The following is a 26,630-nucleotide window of genomic DNA, read 5'->3' on the forward strand; positions in this document are numbered from 1 at the left end:
AATTGAGAAATTAGGTAAGAATGATCATATTTATTATTTTTTTACATTTTTTTTACATCAAATTTTAAACATTGATTTCATAATATCACATTACATTGTTTAACATATTATTTAATCATTTCATGACAACTTATATTTGTTATTTGGTCATTGTTTAATATACTATTAGGTCACATATGTTTCTGAAAAGATAATTGAAGAATCTTGGAGATTTCTTATACTTTATATAAATGTATATAAAATGTTATTAATGTATATAACAATGCGTAAAACGTATTATGTATAGTCGTACTAGATGCTCTTTATTGTCAGTGCATTTGGCAACTGTTTCACGTTGTGCAAAAAAGAAAATGGCGACCTCATCAGTGTCAACTATCATTGCTTCTGTCACACGTTTTGCAAAACAAATTCCTCCCGATATTGGGAACATCATACATATGCAATTGATATGTAGCTTCTGTTGCTTTCCATAAAATGGCGATTAACATTGTCGCTAGGTAAACAGTCTTATTACATGTTATTTTAAACAGTGTTTCGTCAGTAATTAAATTATTTGGTCAGAAGTTTCTAATAAGTTGGAGTTTGAATCTAGTAACTCGGACTTTGAATTTAAATTTTGGAATATAAACATGTATGTATATCGAAAAATTCCAAATAAATGTGAACGTACGTCGCAACTCGCACAATAATGCTTGTTACTATATTTTAACAAGCTAAGAGACGAACGTTAAATGAATAAATAAACTGACCGATCTAATCAATTCTGCAGAAGGAATTTTTCAGCGTATCGAATAGAATGATTTCCATTCGTAATATTCATCTAACTAATAGAAACGTACGTTGCCCGGATAGTCGAAGGAGAGCGGAGAGCAGAGCGCACGATTCCGAAAATGAAAGCGACATCCCGATAAAAATGCATGGCCTGACAACGTGGATTGTGAGCCGTGCTTAGCGAGCAGCCAATAAAGGAAGACAATAAATCTTTCGAGAAAGATATGAGCAAGCATGACAGCGGCACCGTGCCGAGACCCATTATTCATTGGCTTAAGCCGGACTCGAAGCAGCTAATGAGGTCGGCATACCGGCGTGTTCGCGGTGATCATAGCCGATGGACAGGCATAATAATCCGGCAGAGATTGCCGATCGGCGAAACGTCCGTCCGTCGGCGTGGCACAGTAGCCGCAGATGGAGCTTCGATATGGTCACTGAGTTCGCGTTCACGTTCGAGAAACCGAGCGAGAATTCATTCCTGGAACCGGCTAACTACTTCGTCGTGTCCTAACGCGTACACCCCGATTCCAGCAAGTCGAGGTCTCATTGTTAGGTACGCGTTAAGTTGACGGAACGTCCCGTCTCGTCCCGTTGCGTCGCATCGGTCGAGGCTTAGGGTATACTGGGGTATACGCACTCTTCATCGATCGATATCGGATCATAACCGTAACAGCAACACGTAAGCTCGATTAACCTTCCCGTGACGGACATCTCCGACAGCTACACGGACGATGATGCCAAGATTGAACCCCTTACAGGGCATAATTCAACAGGCAGCGAAACTACGTTTCCCTGTTGAACAGTGTCGCACACCACTTATTGCAGTCCAACATGCAGTGGCCGATAGAATTTTAACACTTTACCTACCGAAAGACTATTAACAGGCTTTCTAATGACTAAACTGTATTGCAAAACACGCTGGATAATTTTCTTTTAACCCTTATACCAATAACCAGATATCTGCGTTCCCACTTTTTAACCCCGTGTTTTAACGAGCCATAAACATTAAAATAAATGTAGCCATATGAAAATTATAAATTTTCTGCCATACTGATAATATCATATATAACAAGATACTAACACAATTTATGCACACTTCAAGAAAGAACTCGATATTTTCAGGTTATAATTTGTAGCAATTGACTAACGCAGGAAAACAAAATGTGGTTACTGGAATGTTGACAGTCTTGCCAACAATAATACGGTGATGTGATTTACTAATTTTGCTGTTGTTATTGTAGTATACATACCAAACTATCATACAAGTGTAAATTTTAACAGATTTACGTTAGTTGGTATTATATTTTTTATTTATTCGCGCCAGAACTGACTTTTACACCACAGTGCGACAGATTCATAAGTATAATGTTGGTTACGGTTTACGCGTTTGTCGCACCGCTACGAAAAATTTCCGCTAAGACTGCAAGTTCGTAACAATTTTTTCCTACGGTGAATTTATTTCGCTTTGCGAAGTGTTTTCCACGCTGCTGTTCTAAATTCTGAACTGATAAAAATATGACAAAACCTGGAAAACTTTATAGAAATTACTAAAAACTCTCGTGTTTTATATAAAATTATATTAACACGCGGATATTGTGAAACTGTAAAGAACAAGATGTGTGATTAAGAAAAGATTAGAAAACTTTATTTAGTTATGCTTTAATCCACTTAACATCTTCATAGTTTTATTTTTCTCAGTCTAATATATTTATTGTACATGAAGGTGGCGGTTCCAGAACGTAAATATATCCATAAAATATAATGCAAAGAAAATGGAAATTTTGCGATCATAGAGATAGAGACACGCTATTGATCCTTATACTAACCGTGCCTTTAGCAGCGTCACGGTACAAGAAAAGCGATAAGAAACTCATTTGTAAATGTTGGATTTTTATTCATATTGTGCTATTATCTCAAGAGAATATCTGTATCCAAGTCATATGAATGATATTACTCTCTCTTGATACGTTTTCCATACATCTATTGATTTATGTAGATCCAGTTTTGCAAACCCCAACACCTATTATTAATGGATGATTTTTCTTAACTGCTCCATTATGGTAACTAGAAAAACTTATAACATATTTCTCATGGTTTGAATACCGACAGTATTTTGCATTCCATCCATAAGCGTAACGGCGATATGTAGATTTGTAGCTTTTAACCACGAACAATAAACTTATAAGTAGACTGCCAATCTTTATGCAAATAAAAATTTTCTGAGTCGATTGCAGGGAACAGCAGCTAAATAAAAATGTATTTCTTCATGTCTTCACAATTTCGTATTTCACATATTTATTTTTATCATAAATGTATAACACCTGCAGTCGATTTATAGAGGGAGTCACCACTAAAAATTGCTGTGCCATTATTTGAAATATTATTTACATTATTAAATATGTTGGTATCTAATCAATAGACTGCAGATTTTATGCATTTATAGCAAAAATGAGTATGTACAATTTAAATCAGTGGACAGGTTAAAAGGATTTAAAAATATGAATGTACTGGTTTCAGCGAATTAATATCATTAGAGAAAAAATTATATTTCTATTTGGCTCCTATGTTGTACAATTTATGAAGACAATTTTCATTTTGCATAAAGATCCGCAGTCTACTAATCAATTACTAAACCTTTAAGTATTGTATGAGATATTACATCAATTTCATATTCATAAAATGAAAAAGTTATACAGAATAGAAAAGAATAGAATAGAAAATAGCTCCGAGTGCAAAGGGTTAATAGCTTAATAATTTGTTGCGAAGGCAGGCCTAAACTCTTAAGTTTCAGTAAGAATGGCATCAACAGACACAGCAAATGCAGTCTTCGTATTGTAAATCGTACGTAAAATGAAACATGGAAAGGAAGTACGGCAACATCGTAACCAAGTCATGTTTCCTTAAATACGAGACAGCACTGTATCGGCTTATTATATTTGCGGTGTAAGTGAGGGTGTTTGTCAGAGCTTCTCCATATTTTGCCATTTTTCCAGAAAGCCAGAGGATCGTACAATAGATAATGTTACCTCCCGACAACCTATGCGCCGCTGTTTCACTCGATTCATTTCAGAGCAGATGTAACGACACTTGTGTATCACCTTACTAAAGATGTCTCTTCGATTTACGTTTCCGAATAAAAGTTTGCAGCGTGAACGCGCGGACGCTTTTTAGCAGCGCCGAATATCTAACAGTTCTCGGTGTCGGAGAGTCTTCGGTTTCATTCGTCGACTCCTGTCGTTACGGGTCTCTCGTATGTAGGAAACGGAATGTAATGGAATATCAGGTTTCTTCACCGTATCGATACCGACTTACTATTACACACTACATGTCAGTTTTACGAAAATACGAAGCTCGTGGTTTCTCGATTCCGCGTTCGTTCGAATTCTTCATAAATGTGTACCTGTCCTTTGAAACCATGAACGATATTATTGCAACCATAATTACTGCTTATTATTACATCTAAGTACTTAAAAAAAATATATGTTTTGCATCAATTGCAAGAAACTGTAGATAGAAACTTATTTTTTAAATTATCTTGAAAATAGTCCGCTAGCAGTATTCGTTGCTATTGTTTAAATATTTTGGTAAATGCAACGCATTTCCTTCATGGAAGCTGTGAATATTACACTATGCAGTATGACTATACAACAAAGTACATAAAATTAATTTAACTATGTTTAAATAAACTGAAAATATTAACTTGTGTGTGAATAAATAGGGATTTATACATTCGCCTTTATCATAATTTAATTTTAGAGGAACTTTCAAGTTTGTTATCTTCGTAAAAATTTAGAGAAATTCTTATGTGATAAATTAATGTATTTATCGTCAAAGGCGGTCATTTTCTATGTATAGACATATACCATGAAAATAGGTATAGCGCGGAGAATTTATTGAAAGCTAAAAAACAGTGTTTACGGCGTCCCCGTATGCGTGGGTATTTAATTCTGTAATTTTCTATGTATAAACCCTTCGATCAGCAGGGAGACACGTATTTGTAGAGTCGATCGCTCGACACCTCACGGTTTATGATACGATCGCGTTACACATCGTCGTCTTGTATTCTACGGTGAGTTGCGTCAATTTATTTTACGTTCCCGTGTAGGCTGAACAAGTTGAATGATATAAAACGACAGTGGTACATGTTTCTTTCACCTTTTACACGACGCACACATCGATCGTGTCACGAGATACGTTCAGCTACTTTAGGAAAGCAGCCTCGACTTTCTCATAATTTAGCCCCGGAGACAAGCGGACATGATTTTTATGAACCAAGAAATTGAATAGGTTATTCAATATTGATGGAAATATTGACGGTACATCAAGCCCACCAGCTTCTATTCCTACCATTGAATGTTGGGAAATAAAGCGTCGCTATCTTTGCAGAATTTCTATACGTAACGTTTTATTGTCTCGTTTTTTGAAACGATATCGCGCTGTTTAGAACATGCAGAAATTCTGTCACCGAGTCGGTTCAATGAATCGAGTTCATAAATATACAGGGTGTCTCAGCTGAAGGAGGCCACGTAAATATCTTTTTTTGTACCACATTTTATTAGCTCGCTTTCTTGTCTGTCTGTTTGTTTGTTCGGTACAAATTTTGCAATTGATTTTAAACTAACTTCCCGATGAGCTAGAGACTTGAAATTTTAAACATACCTCAGAACTGGATGACAATGCAATATTAAAAAAAATCATTTTTAAAAAGCCTATGCGTTTATAAGATATGAATTATTAATCAATTTAACCGTTACACCCCATCTATACGGGCTTAGGAATCTGTGTAAAAAATTATTTTATACTTTTTAGTCCGTCTTTTAAACGTGGCGGTTTTTAAACATTTATTTTATACTTTTTAGTCCGTTTTAATAACGTGGTATTTAAAAAAAATTTATTTTCATTTTTTATTTTCAATGACAAAAAATATTTATGGCATTATTTAAATGGTATCGAAGGAGGAATTTTTTGTTCGGTTATTTTTCCATAGTATTTTCAAGGCCATCGTTATTTTTTATCAGGGGAAACTTGTATGTTTCTTTTATCCTATCTTGCATCTTAAGTCGTGACCTTGAGTACCAAAAATGTGAGAAAATTGTAGGACAATATTGGGATTATATTTGAAGGAACTGAAGCACAGAGAAGCAAAACTGAGCAGAAGAAACACAAAGCAATGCAAACATTAGAAGAATTGAAAAATATTGCTATATTATTTTCAACCTACTAAACCCATCAGTTAAGAAAGGAAATCTATTTCTATGTCACTATAGTTCGTTGCAGTTCAAGCAGAAAATCGTAATTTTGCATAAAAAATTGCAGTCCAGTCACAACTAAATTCTTGTGATGTGATGTTGTAGCTAATTTTAAAATGCATTAAAAAAGGTTATCATCATGGCCACGAAGTAAACAGACTCTCAGCAATAAAATGATGTAAAAAATTCATTTCAAACAAATTGCTAATAAAATATTGTTTACATCATCACAATTAAAAGACACCACCTTGCATATAAAACTTCATTAACGCTTGTTTTTTATTAAACAAGATTTGTTAAAAATCCAACCAAATGACAGATACTAAATCTTTCGAATGCCACAGTGTGTATGCATGACCATTCCAGGCTTACCGTGGCATAAAAACTCGTTTTCCCTCTCATTATGGAATTCTTACATGCAAATGTATTTTTGAAGATGAAGCGATACGAAGATTAATTTAATCAATGTCGGATTTACATAATAACAGTAGTTTCGGTGATTTGACGTAGTCATCAGGGTATTTACATGATCACGAGGAAGCCAGGTGAGTAAATTAGTAGTGATGGGAGTGATACAATTCATTCTCATGATTTTCAAGCAATTCGGCAATCAAATATGGAAATAGTACTATCCCTGACAAAAATGATTCGATCAAACAAATCAACTGTCTATCACAGGTGGCACAAGTTATTACGAACAACATCGTCCGGGTCAGGATAACATAAATTATAAATACTAAATTTCAATCGGTTTAAACATTTGTCTGAATGTTGAGTATAAAGAATTATTTAAGTTGCACACTATAATGAACAGTTTGTTAATATAATGTCGTACCTCGAAGGTTTACTTATCGTAGAAATATGTTTAATTGAGAAATTAGCTGACAAAAATGATTCGATCAAACAAATCAACTGTCTATCACTGTCATTATTCATATTTTAAAGCACGTCATGTTTAAAGAAAATGTCATTGCGAACCTCACGAGTCTGGCTGGATGTTGTAGTGCAAGGGGTTAATTGACAAGGATCATGCCCATCACTACTAAATTAGCACAGGTGGCACGAGTTATTACGAAAAACATCGTCCGGGTCAGGATAAGGATACGGCGAATGTGTAGCAGCTGTTTGACCATTTGTGCGTCGTCTTCAGTTCCGACAGGAACGTGTCAACGTGTCCAGGATGAAAGACGAACGCCCCGTGAAGCTTCTCATTAGTGGACCGCAACAGGGTGTCCTCAGATCCGTACCCGGTTTTTCACTTTTCCACCGGCCCGTAAATTCTGCGTAAATTCCACCGAAAAGGATTCTCCAGGTGCTCAGCCGTATCAAGGGACTTCAGCAACCAGCCCATAGAAACGCCTACCAACTAATCTTCGTATTCACTCGCACAAAGGTCATGACTAATGATCCCAGTATACCGGCACAATAAGATTTACTTCCCCCTTCTGCAGTCCCTTGTGCTTTTGCCAGCTGAATAACGTTGCTAATTCCTTTCCCGACCTTGTCACCCAAAGAATGGAATCCAAATTTGCACGAGTGCGCCGAACGACTGCACGCACGCCATCCAATTTTACCACGTTTTTATTAGCTCGCTTTCTTCATGTTTAATTGCAATTATCTTCGTAACAGTTTGTTATACCAGACAATTTCCAAGCGCGATTCGGTTTGTTTCGAGGATTTAGTGGTTTGGCGCACTTAGCTTGTTCCCAAGTGGATGCGCAAATGATATCAAGATCAATTCTTTCAAGGATATCTTATGTGTAATCAAACTACGGATCTTTCCGGAAAATAAAAATTGTTTACCTCAACTGCAACGAACTGGAGTAAAATATTGGGTTGCCACGAAAGTTCGTTTTTAAATTAAAATGTAAAGATGAAATTATAATATTTATTCATAGATTTATTCAATAACATCTTTCCCATTCTCGTCTATTACCTTTTGCTATTTTTGACGTAACTTATCGTATGATTGAATAAGCCTTTGAATACATATCTTAATTTTATCTTCAGATTTGAATTCATAAATCCTACTTTTTACTGCATTGTATTTCTTTATACCAGACGATGTAGCAGGGACGTTCACTATAAAAAGATATGAACTGAGAAAATATATATAAACATAAACGATAGTTAATAATTTAAACAATACCAAGACCATTGAAGAACGTGACATATGGATTTATGGAAAATAAAAGAACAATAGATTTAATATAAAACATTAAAATTTGATTACAAGAGGTTCATTAAGATTCAGAAAGGTAATTAATAAGATTCCCAAAGCATTTGTCAGCGGAAGTAACTCAATGTGGTAGTCTAGCCTTATAATTATCGATTACAGATTGAAGAGCGTCGAGCATAATTGATCGAAACGCATCAGTTATTAATGCTTTCAAGTCTGTAATTGATCTGGGCGCTGCACCTTGTAATTATATAATTTGTAACCTTAGAGTTATTCCGATATTCTTTTAATGAAACAATCCCGCTTTGCACCGTGTTAAACATTTTCGTAAAGACAAAACTTTCAACAAACTTTTTGCCACCTGACTATTTACAAAAATTTTTAGGATGTAATGTAAAAAAATTAGTTTAATGAACAATAATTTGTGAATGTAATGGCCAATAATTTGACTGAAATCTAAATTTTAAAAGATATAATACACTGACGGTGGAGATTAGTAAAGGGTAAAATTTTTGTTCAAGTATTCTTTAAATTTTCATTACAAACCGATCAAAACGTTATAAAATATATATTATTCTCTTCGCAATGTTTGCGAATTCAATTTTCCTCACACATTATTTATCCCCTTTCAAAAAGTTACATCATTCGAAAAGTGTATGGAGGCTTTTTTGCAAACTAACTTTCTTTCTATTTTTACATTCTTTGCGAGGAAGAATACCAAAACGGCAGACATTAATAACACGAACGAATTGAATTTCTTTCATTCGTAGCGGCACCGCTTCTTCAATTGCATTTTAATTAATGAACACTGTTTCGCACATCGGATGAAACACTTTTTATTCCGCGTTAATTAACATTTTGTCGATACGATCGCGTAACTCACTTTCTTAATAAAATGAAATTAAAATTGCTTGCCTTTTTCGTCCGTTCCATCTCCGCGGCATCTTCCAAGAGTGAAATCCACTAATGTCCTCTTGGTCTTTGTCATTGGTCGAAAAGGACCAAAAGGTGCTGGGCTGACTGGTACTCTTGTTGATGATTACTGGGCGGGCTGTTCGGACAGGTCATAAATTTTTGTCCAGCAAATTGTAATGTATTCTACCGGTTCTTGATGACTTTTATTGTACGCCGTGGTTGCGGCTGATGTTTTTCATGGAACGTCTCGGACAGGTAGCACCTATAATATAACACGTTTCTGTTGCTCGGCCGACCGTACTCCTTGAATGAATTCTTGAAAAGTGCACTATCATTACCGTATATTCCATCATTCCAATATCGAATTAACATTCTCAAGTACCGTTAACTACTCGTTAGACCTGAACTATAGCCGTGTTTAATTAGTCAGAATTGAATTTTCGAGATAATCAAAATGGGAAACGTAGGATAGCAATTATTTCTTTAACTAAAATATTTTTAATTTCAGATACTTATTATAAGTGACCGAAAATTGGCTTCGCTGCCGGTAACTATTGCCCTAAAATTGTTAAATATAGAATCTATAACCATTATTATTTGGATTTCCACAACAGAAAATAGATTTCATATTACATAGCTTACACTAACGAGCATAACTGATTCAACACACTTCAAATCAGAATAATTTTTCTATGAATGAACCAAACGACTTCAATTTCTCTGTAAGGCTAGCAGAATTAGTTTAGCAAATGACGACTAAAAAATATTTTTCAATATCTGCAACAATGGAGAAGTGATATTTAAAATGTTAACATTCCAGAATTGGAAACATATTATTATTAGACGAAAAAATCGCTAAAACTCTGAATAAATATATATTCTATCTGTATATTTTTGTAACGTAAAATAGCAATGCTCCGTAGATCTAGTATATGAATAGAATATTACACGAAGATTGTTATCGATGAAAATATTGGTAACGGTCGTGATAATTTCTCTCGGCGGGGGTTTTGCTTATAGGTTGAGGCGTGTGTGGATAATATTTCAGTCACATTTTATTTAAGATTATAACAGAGTCGCGAACGGAATATTTAATCGATAAACCATTGAGATAGTGGCACGGGTATTTGCTTAACTATTACGTAAGGCAAAGCGGCGAGGTAAAGGAGCCATAATTTTCACGAAGTTTCATCTATAAAGTAATTACTAGACCGCGCGCAGCAGTAACGGATGACTCACGATTATGTTTTCCTTCGGTCGTTCAAGTTCTTTGGAGGGAGAAATGGAGAGCGGTTGGAGCAAAGAACGTAGGTTGACGCAAAGCAAAGTAGTACAATCTGCGGGACTGCCACTTGGCCGTAACAGATACGCCAGGAAATAAATGTCTGTATAAAGGAGTTGGCAAGTTCCTCGGGATGATATCAAGATGCCGTCGGCTAATACAGCTTGCTTGGTAGTTCGAGATAAGGGTGAGGAACCGTTTCAACGAAAGACATACCCCCTTTTGTCCCTCACCTTTCTCCCTTCCTCCCCCCGCCCCCCTACCTCATCGCGATATGTATCCCCGATATCAAAAGAATTTTGGCTTTATCTCCGCGCTTTTATCCACTAGGGAAACGACGTACTATGACCAATAAAGAGAAATTATATTCTGTCTGAAGTGGGACTTCTGCCCGAATACCGAAATAGCTTGTACACCATTTCTCTTCGTGTATGCTGCCCGTAGAACCACGAGACAACTATCGCATGCGACATTCATGCTCCAGCCATTTCGTAAACCATTTCGATCATCAGTGAAAATGCTGGTATTGTTACAAATGTCTGATTTTTAACAGCAATGTTAAACAAACGTAGTTTCATTTCTGAATAACATTTATTGATCGAGGTAAGCACCATTGTGATCAGTAGACTGCGAATCTCTGTTCATTTATGGCGTACAAAATTTTTCGAAAGATATTAGAATACAAAATTCAATAGAATTGGGTACGATTTTTATTAATTTTGTATATACAAAGGCCATTTTCATTCCACTTGCTTCAGGATTAACTATAAAGATTAAGAATTGCATAAACATCCGCAGTCTAGTGATCAGCATATTCTATCAACAATGATCGTCGGTGTTCTTCATTTATGAGATTGTCGTCTCGATTTTTGAATTTCTCATATGATCGACGAATTAGTAAATGAACACCATATTTTAATCAAACATCGCATGAGCCGCTCATTTGCCAAATGGATTAATTCTATAAAATAAGAAGTAATGAAAATGGACGAATACGTTCTTTCAAATTTGTCATTTGGTGATATTAAGCGTAATTATTAAAGAAATTCATTTCGAATATAAAGAAGTTAAATATTAATGAACTGCTCTGGCAGCGACATGTCAGAAAATTGGAAAAGTGGTTAATCGATTTCGTCTGCGAACGGTTCGCATAATAAGTGTACTTTTCCACTTGTATATTAAAAGAATTCATTTATTATAGCTTGTATTAAAAGAATGTATTTGAAGAATATATTATATAATACATTTTTTTGTGGACTACATATAATAGTGTTTCCCGACCATAACTAGGATTTATTTATATTTATCTAGTATTGATTTATTTAGTATTGATAACAAGAAATAAAATTGAACATGAAAAATCTTTAGCATTCCTGAAGTATATCGTTACCATCTTTTTACAATTTAGAACCACAACATTGAGCCATCACTGTTACAAACCCACTGTGGTCACTAATAACTAATAACCTAATAACCTGAGCAAGGCTACGTAACCGAAATAATTAAGAAAAAGAAAATAAAGGATTATTTCTGTTTAACCCTTAAGTGGACCTTCACAATGTATGTAAAGAATGCAATGATTCGATTGAAATGGTAGATAGAAACGTAGTGAGATAGTAAAATGTCATCTAAATCCACAAATGGTTATATCATTAATAGTTGCACATCAAATAATTATTAGTATAAAAGGAGGCCTCATCGGCCCCAACAGTTCACTAAAGGATCAAAAACTAATAAAAACGTGGTAATAGATGAACATCATTCATATTTATTGTTATTGTATGGGAAAAACTTAGCTGGAGCCGAGTTCCAGGTGAAACGACATCCCCAGTGTTCTAACTCGAATTCCATATAACATGATTTCGTCGACCTTTCGATTAGGATGAATAATATTGGCTGGAAAGAGGGCGGTAATTCGAAGTGGCACACCCTTGATACAAGGAACCGTTGTTTGTTCTCCGTAAGCGTTGTTTCTAAGAAGGTGCCGCTCCGTCCCGGAAGATTCGTTTTCCAGACGAAGTAGCTAATGTCCGTCCACCTCTCCATCCACCTTAATTGCTTGACGGAGCGTGTGAGAGGAACCGACATAGCGGACAGGGCGACCATGATTCGTGACCACCTGTCCATGATGAACTTCCCTTCAGAAGCGCGCGCGTGTGTGTGGTGGTGCCGTGTATAGCCTGTACCCTGTGGGTAGTACGCTATTTGTTAATGCTGGTATGATCATCATGTGGCCTCTGTACAAACATGTCAAGTTGTCGCGGCGTAGTGACTCTATTCGTTGGCCAGGAACAGTTGGCCGGCCGACCCGGCCGGTCAGTGTTGCGTGTCACGGCGCTGTCGCTATTTAACCTTCTATCAGATGCGTCTTTCGCGCCATTCATGCGATACGCGCATTAATGGCACCTGCTGAAACCTAGTTTTCACCGGCTGTTTCGGTCACATTTTCATTACGTAATGGCGATTTACTTTACGTCCATGCGGAACAACCAGTTACACGCTCGACTAATCCGAAATTCCACTCTTTGGGAACAATCGGCTCGCCATCCTCTTTGTCTGCCCGTTACACAGTCGGCTATTTAGGCCGAGAAGTCGGATAAACGTCGATTTTAAAATTCTGTGCAAGTCGTAACATGTTTGTTGTCCGACGTAGTTAAAGATCTGAAGAATAATGCTTCACTATTGTTTTTTTCGATGAAGTACTCTACTTCATCGAAAGTGAAACGATTTTATAACGCGCTTTTGAAATAGCGTTCATTTATTAGGAACGTAGTACCCCTTCTACAACTGTCACTCTGCAGAAGTTTTCACAGTTACGGAGAGAATACTACATACATTGCGTCCATAGTCATACAAAATGCACTTACACAGTCGATCACATTTTATGCCAGTGCATAAAACTGGAAGCGCAAAGACAAAAACAAAGCGTAAATAACTAGACTAGAATTTCTCCTCGAGTTTCTGACACGTCCCATTCCTTTTGCACGATTTTTCAAGTAAAATCTATCGACTGTCGTGCAGTGTTGAAGGCCGTTGTATTTATTTTTACGCGCGGCTTCCAACGCGTTTCCCAACACATAAAAAGTGACTCAAGTGTATCCCTCCCGAACAGTGGCAAGAATATGGGAAACAAATTTTGGGTGGTCTACGTTAAGTGTGTCATCCCGTAAGATAAAAATGGATCTTCCCTTTCTATTCTCGAATGGATGCGTGTCTAGCCAGCGTGCAGCGCGGACCGTGGAATTAACTCTTTTAACACCGAAAGAACATTATCGACGAATCTACGTGACGACGACGGTTTATTAATATTCCGGATTAGAATAAACCCGGCATGATTCACGGAACTGGGCTTTTGTGTGAGCTCGAAGGAGAGTTCCGGGGACACTTACAGCATAAATAACGATATCTCCCCTGGTCCGTATTCAACTGCCGCTCCCTAACCAATGGGTGCCGCCTGCTATCACCGAAAGTGACTGACAAGCACTCCATCAGCATCATATTTCGTAAACATAACGAGATTAGGTCGCATTGTGACGGGACTCGAAGTTAATTTACATTCTAATCCCTACATGCTACTGCTGCATCTCGCCCCCCTCCCTCTCCCCCTTCTGTCACGCCCATCCCGGAAACCACTATCGCCCAGTTGTCAGTTTTATTATTTGCTAGCCTGTCGAAACGCAAGTACCAACCCGAAACTGTCTACGGATTAATCCCTACGGTCCGCCCGGCTTTTGTAATGTTTATAATAAGCATCTCGTTGAGTGCCGTTTCGTTTGCATAGGCTGACAGTTTCTTCTTTCCGACGAGAATGATATTCATGGAAATGAGGTGAACTAGTACATAGGTTTTTGGTTGCGGGCCGCTGAATAATACATGAAATATAAGAGGAAGACATGGAGTACGTTGAATGAATTGTACTTCGTATAATAAGTTGTCAAATTACTTCCGGGTGGTCTCGGAAGTTTGTCACATTATTCATTGAACCTTCACGTTCTATTCAAATCACGTGACAGAATTAAAAAGTGTCTTATCAGTCATGCATTTATACGGGACTTCTCAATTATGAAGATTAGTCATCGCCGAGAGTTTATACTAAATGAATGTTAGCTGCACAGTTATTTGCATCAACGTTTCGAAAATGAAATGGTGAATTCATTGATGAAACTTTGTGGTATATTTATGAGATATTATTAAGTATTATTACTGAAGGGTATGCGAGTACAGTGATACATAGTTTAACAAAAATATAATGTTCTTTCTTATCTACTTAGCTATTTTATTTCATTTTTATTTTGCCACCTGTGCATACACAAATTATATTATTATTATTATTATTATTCAAATATTTCGATTGGTTAAAAGTAGCTACGGTTCGAATACACTTTCAATTTTTACACATAAAAGTGCACATGATACGATAATGAAGTTGGCCTTCGAATATTCTACTATACAAACAATATGGAAAAATTAATTAACGCAGAATTAATTGAACGTGAGTTTATAGCCTCGCTTAAGAAGCACTGACGTACAGATTGCATAAATCAAAGCAGCTGGATAAAAATATAAATAATTTACTGCCCGAAGAATGAGTAAATAACCTATCATTATGTAAAGAGGAGTTGGTTAAGAATAAGTGAAGCAACCTATTACTTTTCTTGATTCATGGGGGGATTATTAAATCTACGAAGTGCAGTGAAGAAAAATATTGCTTTGTACGAGATGTTAATAGTGTTTATACTTGCAACAGTTTGAACGCTTACAAGTGGTCAGATGATATATAGGGTGTAGTCCGTAAAAAAGGTTCCGTATGTTAACTACGCTGTGAGGTGTGATTATTTCGAGTAGCACTGCGAGCGATTGCACTGATATAAGTATGTAGATTACATCCGTTAATTTGATATCTCGGTTTCTGTTTTCTTCTTTCATGTAATGGGGCTTTCTGTATTACATTACTAAATCGGTTATTAAAAGTTATTTAAAGACATTAAAGAGTTATTAAAAGACATTTAAAAACAAGTTTAAGATAATGGTGGCGAAAGATATTTCTGATAAATCATGAAAGAGTTATTAAAAGACATTAAAACATTAAAGAGTTATTAAAAGACATTAAAAAACAAGTTTCAGATAATGGTGGCGAAAGAATTTCTGATAAATCATGAAATGATTTGAACAGTCCCTTAGTATTTTAAGAATTGATTGCATCCAGTAAAATATTTCCAAAGTTGCACGCAAGCTTCGAAACGAATAGGATTATTTACCATTCAGTATTTGAAATACAATTTGCTCAGCACCGATGCTAGATTCCATCGAGATAACGCAAAGTTGCATTCCCTCGAAACAAAGGAGGAAAGAAGAAGAAATGTGCCGAATGGAAATGGCGAATTCGTACGCAGAAGGATTCTACAGAAGTTATGATGGATACGCGTCTATATCAAACTATCAGCGGCGTCTTAGCGAAGGGTGCTGGCATCGTTATGGGCACGACGTTGACGGACGGCTCTCTTACGCTCGGTTGACGGGAAACACAAATTGTGGGCGCAGCTGCGCCGATAGTAATCAAGAAACACGGTAGGTAGCGGAGTAGAGTGGCCGGATAATAATTCTCTCTCTGTCCGTGGAAGCGTGTACACACACGCCCTGGGTTATAGACTAGGAAGAGACGTGCGGTGAACAGACAGGAAGGAGCACTATAGAGAGAGGAAAGGGAGAAGGGGGTCGAGAGAGAGAGAGAGAGAGAGGGAGAGAGAGACATCGAATGAGTAAGTGAGAGGATGGGACAAGGCTGGTGGCACTTTACAGGAAAACGATGTTGATCCAGGTCGATACCTGTCATCCGTTGGCCGATGCACTGTCGAGATTGCTCCCAGTTCAGGACCCGTCTCACTTTACATTGATATTCGTGCGTCCCCCCTGTCCTGTACTCCTCTATAGTCGCGTACAATGAAGGCCGACCTTAGTTTGGTAGTGACGACAGCCACGGTATGGTATCCGACTTCAAAAGGTGCAAACCCCTCGCCTGTGTATGAAAAACGCGTGCACACACGGATCATTCAAACTTTGTAGCGCGTCTGAAATGTTCAGCCGAGCGGCATTTCGACGTTGCCGTAATTACAGTGAAACTTCATTTACTCCAACGAAATTCGAAGGGAACGATTAACCCTTAACCCTTAACCCCCCGTCGTGCATTATGAGTCAAACTCGTGATGAAGATTTTAAAGAAAACTTCACAGATATGAATGTTGTGCCTTGCTTTTTAGTCAGACGGTATACAATTAGGGTTGCCGGATCTTCTACAGTTGATATGAGTCTTCTATATTTGAACTTGATCTCCTATATCACATTTGAATAGCATAGAATTTTCAAAAATTCTTTGGTCGAATAAGAAAGTTAAAAATGTGCTGTGTACCTCTTTTAGTTGAAGTCCTATTTTTTAAGCATATCTCGTATATACATAATTGCAGTTTTCTGTACTTCTTCTATATTTGGATAAAACATTTCTGGCAACCCTATATACAATTGTATTCGTTTCTAAATATTTAAGCTTTGAAATAAATATATCCATATGAAAAATATCAAGTTTTCTCTACTGTGACATTTTTGGGGATCATGAAGGAGTTTAAAAGATAAGTCGAGAATATAATAAAATTAGAAGCATTTGCAAATGGTTGCCACGTCCTTCCGCGTTAAAAGACGTATAATGTAATTAAATAACGTATAATGAGATGTTGATATTAAATATATAAAATTTAAAAAATGTGTTTTGTCAACTGGTATAAATTATATACGCTCTGGAAATTTCATTGAAATTGGTTAATTGGTTTACGAATTATAAACGATCAAATGTGGTAATTTGTAGTGTACCATAAAGCGGCAAGTTTTACCATTTTGGATCGTTAATAATTCGCAAACCAATTAACTAATTTCAATGAAATTTTCAGAGCGTATACAATTTATACCAGTCGACCAGACACATCTTTTGTATTTTCGTTATTGGGCCAGCTAAAAAAGTCTTAAAAATCAATTTTTACTATTGGTTTTCACAATTCCCTCCAAATGCATTTTTTCAACATATTTTTCACACATCATTTACTAAACTAATTCTTCTAGCCTTACAGAGAAATTTAAGTCGTCTGGTCTATTCATAAATAAGTTGTTCTGATTTAAAGTGTGTGGAATCAGTGTACTTTTATTGAAACGGTGCTTGTTGGCACATAGAACTACCGAGTGTAAAAAGTACTAATTTTTACTAAAATATGAGGTAAAATAACTACCAAGTGTAAAGAGTACTAATTTTTATTAAAATATGAGGTAAAATAACTACCGAGTATAAAAAGTACTAATTTTTATTAAAATATGAGCTAAAATAAATTGGAACGTCTTTAAAGTATCAGTAATTCTAAAATAACAAAGATATCCATTACCTCGACAGGTTTCATTGTTCTGACTCTGACATCAGCATTAAAGTTCAATATATATATGTTAACTTTTACGAAGTTTTGTGAAGATTTATCTACTAACAAATTCCAACTAAATTGGCCGTGACAGATTGAGGTTCAACTGAACTTCTGCCAAATTCCTATTACTTTCCTGAATTATTGCCGAACATCGTTCCAATATTATACATATGTATGAACGTCTACTATTAGTTTACATGAAAACAGCAGTCCGCGATTCAAAGAACCCACGATAATAGAATTTCTAACTTGACAAATCAATAAAACTAATTATAAAACAAATGATTTGTGAATATATGTATATTTTATGTTGAAGTTAATTAAATTTGTGAATATGTATACTTCATATATCATTCGAGTCTCTATGAACTGTTAATTTAATGTTAATACGTTACATCGTTGTAGCTATATTTTAAAATAACAGGCAAATTAATTCGCTATCATGGTGCGCACAAATTCATTTCCTAATTAGTTACGTTTCAAACATTATTTACTGCATATGTATAAGTAAATCTTTCGCTTGTATTTACGTCAATAATTCAATGAAAGGTCAGAGGTAATGGTGAAAATTACGTGGTTTCCTGTTATATGAACGATTCAGTTACACAAACTGCTTGTCACTCGACTAGTTTATGTAAATCGAGTTTCGCCGTTCACCATTGTAAATATTTATTGTGTCACGTTCACGTAGAACGGACAAGACTTGCAATAATAGAATTGATAAACAAAATGCTTGTTATTTGCTGTTGTAAATCATTTACAGCTAAAAGATTTGGTTGAAAAAGTTGAGGGGGAAGAGATTTTTAAGTCAAAAAAAATTCACACAATACGGTTGCATAATTTTCAAAGTACTGGCGTTAAAAAATGTTGTTCCAAGTTAAATAAAAATTCATAGTATGACTTCAAAAAAACGATCACGTTTCTACACGTATGATAATATCTCAATTCGTTTCTTACTCACCAGAAATTTTCAACTCGTGTTTGCAATTATATTACAGCGATTGATTCAATAATTTACGCGTTCCTATAATAATTATACAACTAAAATAGCGCGACGGTAATTGACGTGAAATTGCGCACGCGTTATCTGCACTGAATACATTTAATGCGACATTGTACACATACATTGTCAGTAACGTATAAACAATGCACAGTATTGTAAAGATCGCCGACGCTATCGGTTAATTTGCACTTTGGTTCACGAATAAATGAATAAATTACGCGGACAAGCTTACAAAAAACTGTCGCAAATATTTTCGCAGGATGCACGGCTCATATAACGCGGAATACAAAATGGACGAATAAATTTCGTCGACTTTTACGACTGAACAGATACACGCATCGACTTTACACCTTTGCTACTTTTTTTTTTCTATTGGAAACTCGAACTGACAATGAGTGGCGTTAGTAAGCTTAACTAAGGTTACGTTACATGACTACCGACATGTTACTCGGCGAACGTAAGCTTCTTTACGATGTAACACCGATTTAACAGTTGGCGAACATATCGGCGCTAATATCGCGATTACATCTTTCTTGCGCTGCCTTTTAGGCGTGGCAAATTGTTCGCAGACATGTTATAGCGTGATTAACGGAAATTACTTTTTGTCGATTGCCCCGAGTCATCCATGAATCACTTTCTGACAAACGTAAATTCGCGTTCAACTGTTACAGCTGGAGAACGATAGTTGATTCTCCGCGATTCTAGGAAGTCGTTCTTCACGCATTGGTTTTACTGATTGCTAATTGCATTCTGTTCGGAAAACAATTCTCTCAGTTCAGACGCTAACTACGCCAGCATAATAACTGTGGCAAATTCAGACGACGATAAAAACACATTGTACAAAACTATAAAAACTGTATCGATCTATTCTTTCTTACACAAAATTAAAAAATTATTTTACCTTCGCATGCTTCCCAGAAACAGTTGCATAAAAGAACATAGGAAATGCTTGATCCATTTTTAATTTACAGTTTAAATCTACATGTTTCTTTTATACAGAGTGCCTGAAAATCTATTTCGTTGAAGAGGAAGATTCCTAAGGTCATTCGGAATTAGTTTTTCCTTTACGAAAATGTTCTCAGCGGCTTCGTTAAGGAGTTACTAAATTAAAATTCAAAGATAAAATTAATTTTTTCGTAATCGTTAGACGATTACGTATTCGTAATCATCGTTTATTCAATGACATGATGAGTTACCTCAAAATGGAAAAAAACAGTAGAACAGAATGGAAAATATGTAGCTATCTTTCTATTATACATATAAAATGGTTCTGTCACGCTAGTTTAATAAATTTATGAATAAATATCTTAATTTTATTCTTGAGTTTTAAAAACTCGACGAACTTTCGTTCCAATCGAATACTTTTGAACATAACAACTATTTTGTCAAGGAAGAATTCACTTAATAAATGTACGTGCGCCAGTCAATAAAAACTACTTTCATTGAATAAAACAGCCGGAAACCAAACGGTGTTTTTTCAATTTCATGTGCAGCAACCTAATAATTTCAGTTCTTTGTTTTTCGAGGTAGCTCAATATATCGAGAATATTGCTGTCACAAAAATTATAAACCTAGAAAGCCTGTATTTTGTATAAATTGTACGCGTGTATAATGTATATTTATAGGCATATAATAGGACCTCCGTTATATGAACATACGTTATGCGAGCGTCCTGTTACATGAATGCCTGTTATTTGCACGTTCTATTATATTATATGAACACTGCATTTGCTAATACAATACTATGCATAGCTACACTAATTGTAAGTGTTTACTATAAAATGTATTTTATTTGTATACGGTATTGGCTCTTTACATATTTACTTTCGCGTGTGTAGGATGAAATCTATCCAGTAGAATTAAATGGAATTAAGATCATCAACATTTTATTATTATTTGTTTATTGTTTTAAACCAAACAAGGACGAAGACAATACAATATATGAATGTGAATGTTATTATAGTTTACATAAGTTCCGCTACGTTACAAGTTGTAACTTACAACTACCTTATTGACATGAAATTTTAATTGATCATATCTATATAAATAAAAATCAAATGCTGTTCGTTGGTAAGCGCATCACTTGAGAACGATTGAACCGATTTGGCTAATTCTTTTGTTAAAATGTTCGTATTAGTCCGAACTAAGTTATAGGATAAGACAAATTGGAAAAGTATCACGGAAAAATGGAAAATTCGGGAAAAACTAAAAGTGCTTTTAGAATCATATTTCAATACAACAACAAAAACGAACGTCGTAGCTTTTAATCAATATTTCAATAGAACGTCGCAGCTTTTAATCAATATTTCAGTAGAAATATACATTATCGACGTCGCGAAGCGAGCGAGCAACAACTCCCCTCTAGTAGCTTAATAAAATCAAAAATAATTTTCAGTCTTATTTAAAAAGCTGAAGATGACCCCCATATATCTCGATAAAAAAGAAAAATAACAAGAAACAGATTGAAGCACTGTAGGCTGCCCTGAAAACCATGCAACATTTTTTTGTAAAACTTATTCGTACAACAAATAACTTGGGAGTTCTTTGACGTTGTCACGTTACGATAAATTGTTCTGTTAGATTTGAAATTTGTCTTATACAGACCCTTTTCCCCTAATTAGTTAACGTGATGGGGCTTCTAGTGTAGGTACAGTAATTTCTTTAACAAGGGCCACTTGAACAGTGAAATTTCTGAATTGATCTGGTCCGAATATCGTATTAATACACGCACAATATACGGAAACGTGCGCGTGTAATGGTAGAACCGAGCGAGCATTTATTTTGCAAAGGGAGTGGAAAAAAATGGCTGAGAGACAGTTCAAAATTTACCGCTGTCGGATAGAGGAGTGGTCCCATGGCGGACTGTCAGCTGTTTTTCGAACTCTGTCAATTCTTGTCAGTTGCACCGTCCAGTTTAGCATAAAAATGCTGTTACGGTAGATGGTCGGCTTTCGAAGGCTTTGGCCGACACGGTACAAACGTATCGTATATCAAAGCAGGCGGCCATGGCCACGGGAAAATAAGAAAGTTTTTGTTCTTTTTACGGAGCCACGGTCGCCGTGGGCGGTGTCTGATATACGATCGGAGTTCAGCATTTTGTTGACGAAAAAGCTACTACCTTGGCTCGGATTTTTCTACTTTGAATACGAAAAACATAAATATTACGTTATTTTGCAAAACCAAGTTCTGCAGCGTTTAGAATCCTCGAAACACGTGCAGATGTCTTGTAACGAAATTACATGTGAGGTCTCTGAAGGAATATATTGTTTAAGGACCTCGAATACTCAAACTAACCATGTACAAGCTCGTTTGACCCAATTACGTAAATTAGGCGAAAATAAAAATTTGTTTAAATTAATTAGTACAGAAGCTACGTAGACAGTTATTTCTTTTCTTTATCATTTTAGTAAGTTAACAGTGATAGACGGTATTTTTAAATTCTTAAAATTTTTTTACTGTTTTGCATCTGATCTACACATTTTTACCATAAATGCAGTCTAGTCATAATTCATCAAAAAGATGGACAACAAATTGATGCATTATTTATAACTGCGTATCAACGTATATAAAAATCTGATAAAAAATATATTAAATCATTGGATAACGTAAGAGAATTTTAATAAACATCATTTTGTATCGTTTTTATCTTGCATATCTACTACCTGTATAATGTTTAAAGTTTTAGGTGATCGAAATTGTGGGAATGTCACTTCGAACAGAATGAAATATTGTTACATGTATTTTGCCCATTTGTATTTAAAAATGTATTGATTTATTCATATTTTATTCATTTCCTTTGTGGTATTTATTATTTTATTAAAACGTTAAATTAATTTGATCTATTCCAAAACCTAAATACAGAAGAAACCTTTAACTTTACCATAGATTAGCTATAAAACTGTTTACTAATCTTCTCTACTGTTCAATCTTGAGCATTCTGTTCATTGATTTATTTGCCATTGCGCGAAGACTTTCTAAATATGAAAAACAAGTTTAAATTTTTAATCTGTGTTTAGTACTCTGAAGCTTTTCTATTTAAGTAATCGATACATTATTATTTTGCAAATCAAATTGCATCAAGCTTGCTATCCCATGAAGAGAGAAGACATTATTTATAAACCGATGGCATTAAATCAATTTGTACAATTCTAGTTCAGAAAATATAGTTAAAATCAAAAGTACATTTTACAAGTAACAAAAAAGGGGAAGAAATAAAAATTGTATTGGCTCTATAGAACATTGTATTGAACAGTACCGTCGACAAAAGGAGAAGTACTTCCCACCGGAAGCACGCCGTTACATTAAACAAGAAAACTGAGTGGACACGCGTTGGTTGCTCAAAGCGCGACAAAGTTGAATGGAAAAAAATGAGCGCAAACTAATGATTAGCCTTTAAGAGAATTATGTACGAAGTCGCTGAAATGCTGAAAATTCATTAAACTGTTCTGAAATCGATAGGCTTCTACACGCGCAGACATTGGACCGACGCAAATTCCTCGGTATACCAGTTTGGGCCTATTCCCGGGATGCCTATTTAACTACTGTAGTTAACGTAATATGACATCCGCCACGGCAAGCGATTACGGGGAACACGCGATGCAAATTTACGGTATTATCGTAATAAACAGGTTATAAAGGCTGATAGCTTCCTCGTGTATTGAAATTATACTGCAGCAGTACGGTTTCTGCACGTACATTGCCACTATGTAAACGTGTGTTTTATATCAGCGCGCATGTGTGTCGCTTGTGTGCGTGTCCCTCCGTGTGATTTCTAACTGTACGCGTATATACGTACAATATTGTATGTATATGTGCACACGTACACGTGTGCGATGGGTGTGTACGTGTGCATATAGAGGAGTGCGTTATTAAGAATGTTAACGTATGTTCGTGACGGGTTGTCAGGAACCCCCTTATCCGGCTGAACTCGCCTCGGATGGTAGATATAAATATGCAATAGCGCTTGTCATGCGCAGCGCCTAATAATTGAATGTATAATAAAGAAGGCGTCGCTCGGTGTCATGCTGACAGACTACAGAAAGACTACGAGTGAGAGGATCACGCAGCCAGACGTCAACTTTCAATTTTATTTGCTTCTTTCACCAGTTCCGCGTCCCTCGCGCCTCCCCAACCGCCTAGCCTTCTCGCCCGGCTGCTCCGTTTTTCTGTCTTTTGTAATTTCACTCCGACAATGGCTGCTAAATGTATGCCATCGATACTATCACGAACTTCGGGCGTTACCACCGGTCGAAACCCGTGCACACACCGCGCGTCATGCCCACGTTTTCTTTATCCAGCCCCGACATATTTCAAGAACGTGAAACTTAAACGCAACGGCTGCATTGTGTTACTAGCAATTCGCTTTCGACACAATAAACGTTCCTGACGATTGCGTCATAATTGCCACCTCGAGTAGATATTATTGTGCGTGAAAGTTATTCCGCGAAGTGACAATTGGCCGGCACATTTTCTACGAAAGCGTTGCGCACGCGATCGCTCTTATCCGAAATTGTGCGGGCAAAGGGACCGATAGCGCGTTAGTTCGGAGGTTTTTCGTTGTCGAGGGTATTTTGAGTGCTCTGTTTTTAAAAAGTATGTAGATTGAACGATAGTGCGACATCTTGTTCTAGTGTACGAGGAAATCTTGATCTTAAAGACGTCTTCTTTTAGACGCCACGAAAGTCCAATCAAATTCATATCAGCTCAGGTTAATAGGAATACAGTAATACAGTATTTTATCGACAGTTGTCCCCAACACGGGTCTGCTCAGAGGGACAATTATCCGCCAGGAAAACTATTCTTTGACTTTTATCGAACGTAGAAAAGGACAGTGGAGATCGAGAGCCTCGCTCGCCGAGAACTTCTTCATTTTTCATTATTTATTGGTGGAACTTCGACCAACATATTCGTGGCATTTATCTAATGAAAATGATACCAAATATGATATAATTCGAATTATGTTTGCTTGTGTAATGAACGATGAAAGTTTTCGACGCAAAGAAGGACAGCGTACGGGAAAGAAAGTGTTCGAAACTTTCATCGTTCATTGAACAAGTAAATATTATCGGAACTATATTAAAAACTGCCACGAATATGTTGGTCAAAATCCCATAAAAAAATAATGAACAATAAAGAAGTTTTGTTATTGGATTAGTGTGGTCTCACCGATATACCCGGGCCGTCAGAAGTATGATGCCATACTTCTCGGTGACCGAGGCCTCTCGAGCTTCTTGGCCCCTCAAGGGGGTACACGCCGCAGGAGTGGGGATAGTTCTGGGACAATTATCGGCCAGACATTTGGGACATTTACCCGATAAAATACTGTACTCTTAACCCTTGGCACTGGTCACCATTAAAAATTGCTGTACCATTATTCAAAATGTTCTTTGCATTATTAAATATGTCATTATCTAATCAAGTACTAAACATTTAGGTATTGTATGAGGAATTATACCAATTTCGCACCCATAAAAATTAAAAAATCATTGGGAATGAAAATATTCTAGATCGGAAGAAATGTTTAATTATCGAGTTAAAATGTCTCCTAGTGCAAAGGGTTAATATTAGCAAATACGAGCAATGATGTGGCGATAATATAATTTCGGTCCGGAATAGAAATTGTTGTTCCCCACAGTAACTGCTTGAACTTTCTAATAATGTTTATGAAGGTTAGAGCAGTCTGTTTGTCTTTCCGGTTCTTGTTATCCGCTTCCACGAGTAGCGGCGTTTCATTCATAAAAATATTACGGAAATGACAGTCGTGGACGATGGTGCCCGCGTACAGGAAGAGGGCTGCAAACGGCCGATTCGATAACCATTCGAGACTGAGAGTGCCCTTCACCTCCCTGACAGCTACGTAAACACTGAACTGACGTTTAGAATAGCTCTTATTTATTCTAACCTGTTTATTTAGGCTGCCGGGATCGCATTACCTGAGAGCCTTCGAGTGGCAGGGAGGGAAGACTACCGTTGTCAGCACTGAACTCACTGTCACGCGTCGGACCCATCAGGCTACGATATCAACATATGGAGCCGCATATGAATGCCTGCCTACCGACACTAACAAATGGAAATTCAAACACAATCACTTTACAATTAGACACTCAGACCCTATTATATTCCCATTATTTTCTATTAACCATAAAAGGACAGGTCTCGAGGCTGTATAAGCAAAATTATTCTTGTACGGAATGATTCAGCTTCTCGATACGTTTTTTGAAAAATTATACAGCTAGCGTAACAAAAGTGATTCTTCAATGCCAATCTTGAAAATACGACAATAATTTTGGATGACTTCCGTTTACATTCGTTTTACAATTATTTATCTTAAGATTTTATGCATTTATGACAAAAATGAGCACCTACAATTTAAAACAGTGGAGGTATTAAAAAGATTTAAGGCCACCAGTCTATTAGTTTCACCTTAATAAGATGATTAAAAGAAGAATTAAATTTTTTCATGTCGTTCAATGCTTATGCAGCGAATAATTGATGACTAGTCTTTTTGATTCTAATTCTTAATTGAATACCTTTATTTGGACACACAACTAGATACTAATTATAAATATAGTCTTTTCAAAATGGCGCACCATACTGTCACCGAAAATTTTTGTATAAAAAGACATCAAAATCGTTCTTTAATAATATTCATAACCGTTCTTCTCATAACGTGAGAAGGAATTTCATGCAAACGAGCTATCCAACCACCAAAACAGGAGAAAAAATTTCGATTGAGAAATAAAATGTTAAGAAATAAACGTTCACGTAGTCAACAATT

The 26,630-nt window shown here is 36.2% G+C and overlaps 1 long non-coding RNA gene across 1 annotated transcript in view; it reads left to right on the forward strand.

Annotated features, from left to right (window-relative positions):
- Positions 1-26,630, forward strand: part of LOC143213538 (uncharacterized) — a 118,008-nt gene that overhangs the window by 18,187 nt on the left and 73,191 nt on the right. The gene's annotated exons all lie outside the window — the stretch shown is intronic.

This window comes from Lasioglossum baleicum, chromosome 11 (genome assembly GCF_051020765.1).
Source record: "Lasioglossum baleicum chromosome 11, iyLasBale1, whole genome shotgun sequence".
NCBI lineage: Eukaryota > Metazoa > Arthropoda > Insecta > Hymenoptera > Halictidae > Lasioglossum > Lasioglossum baleicum.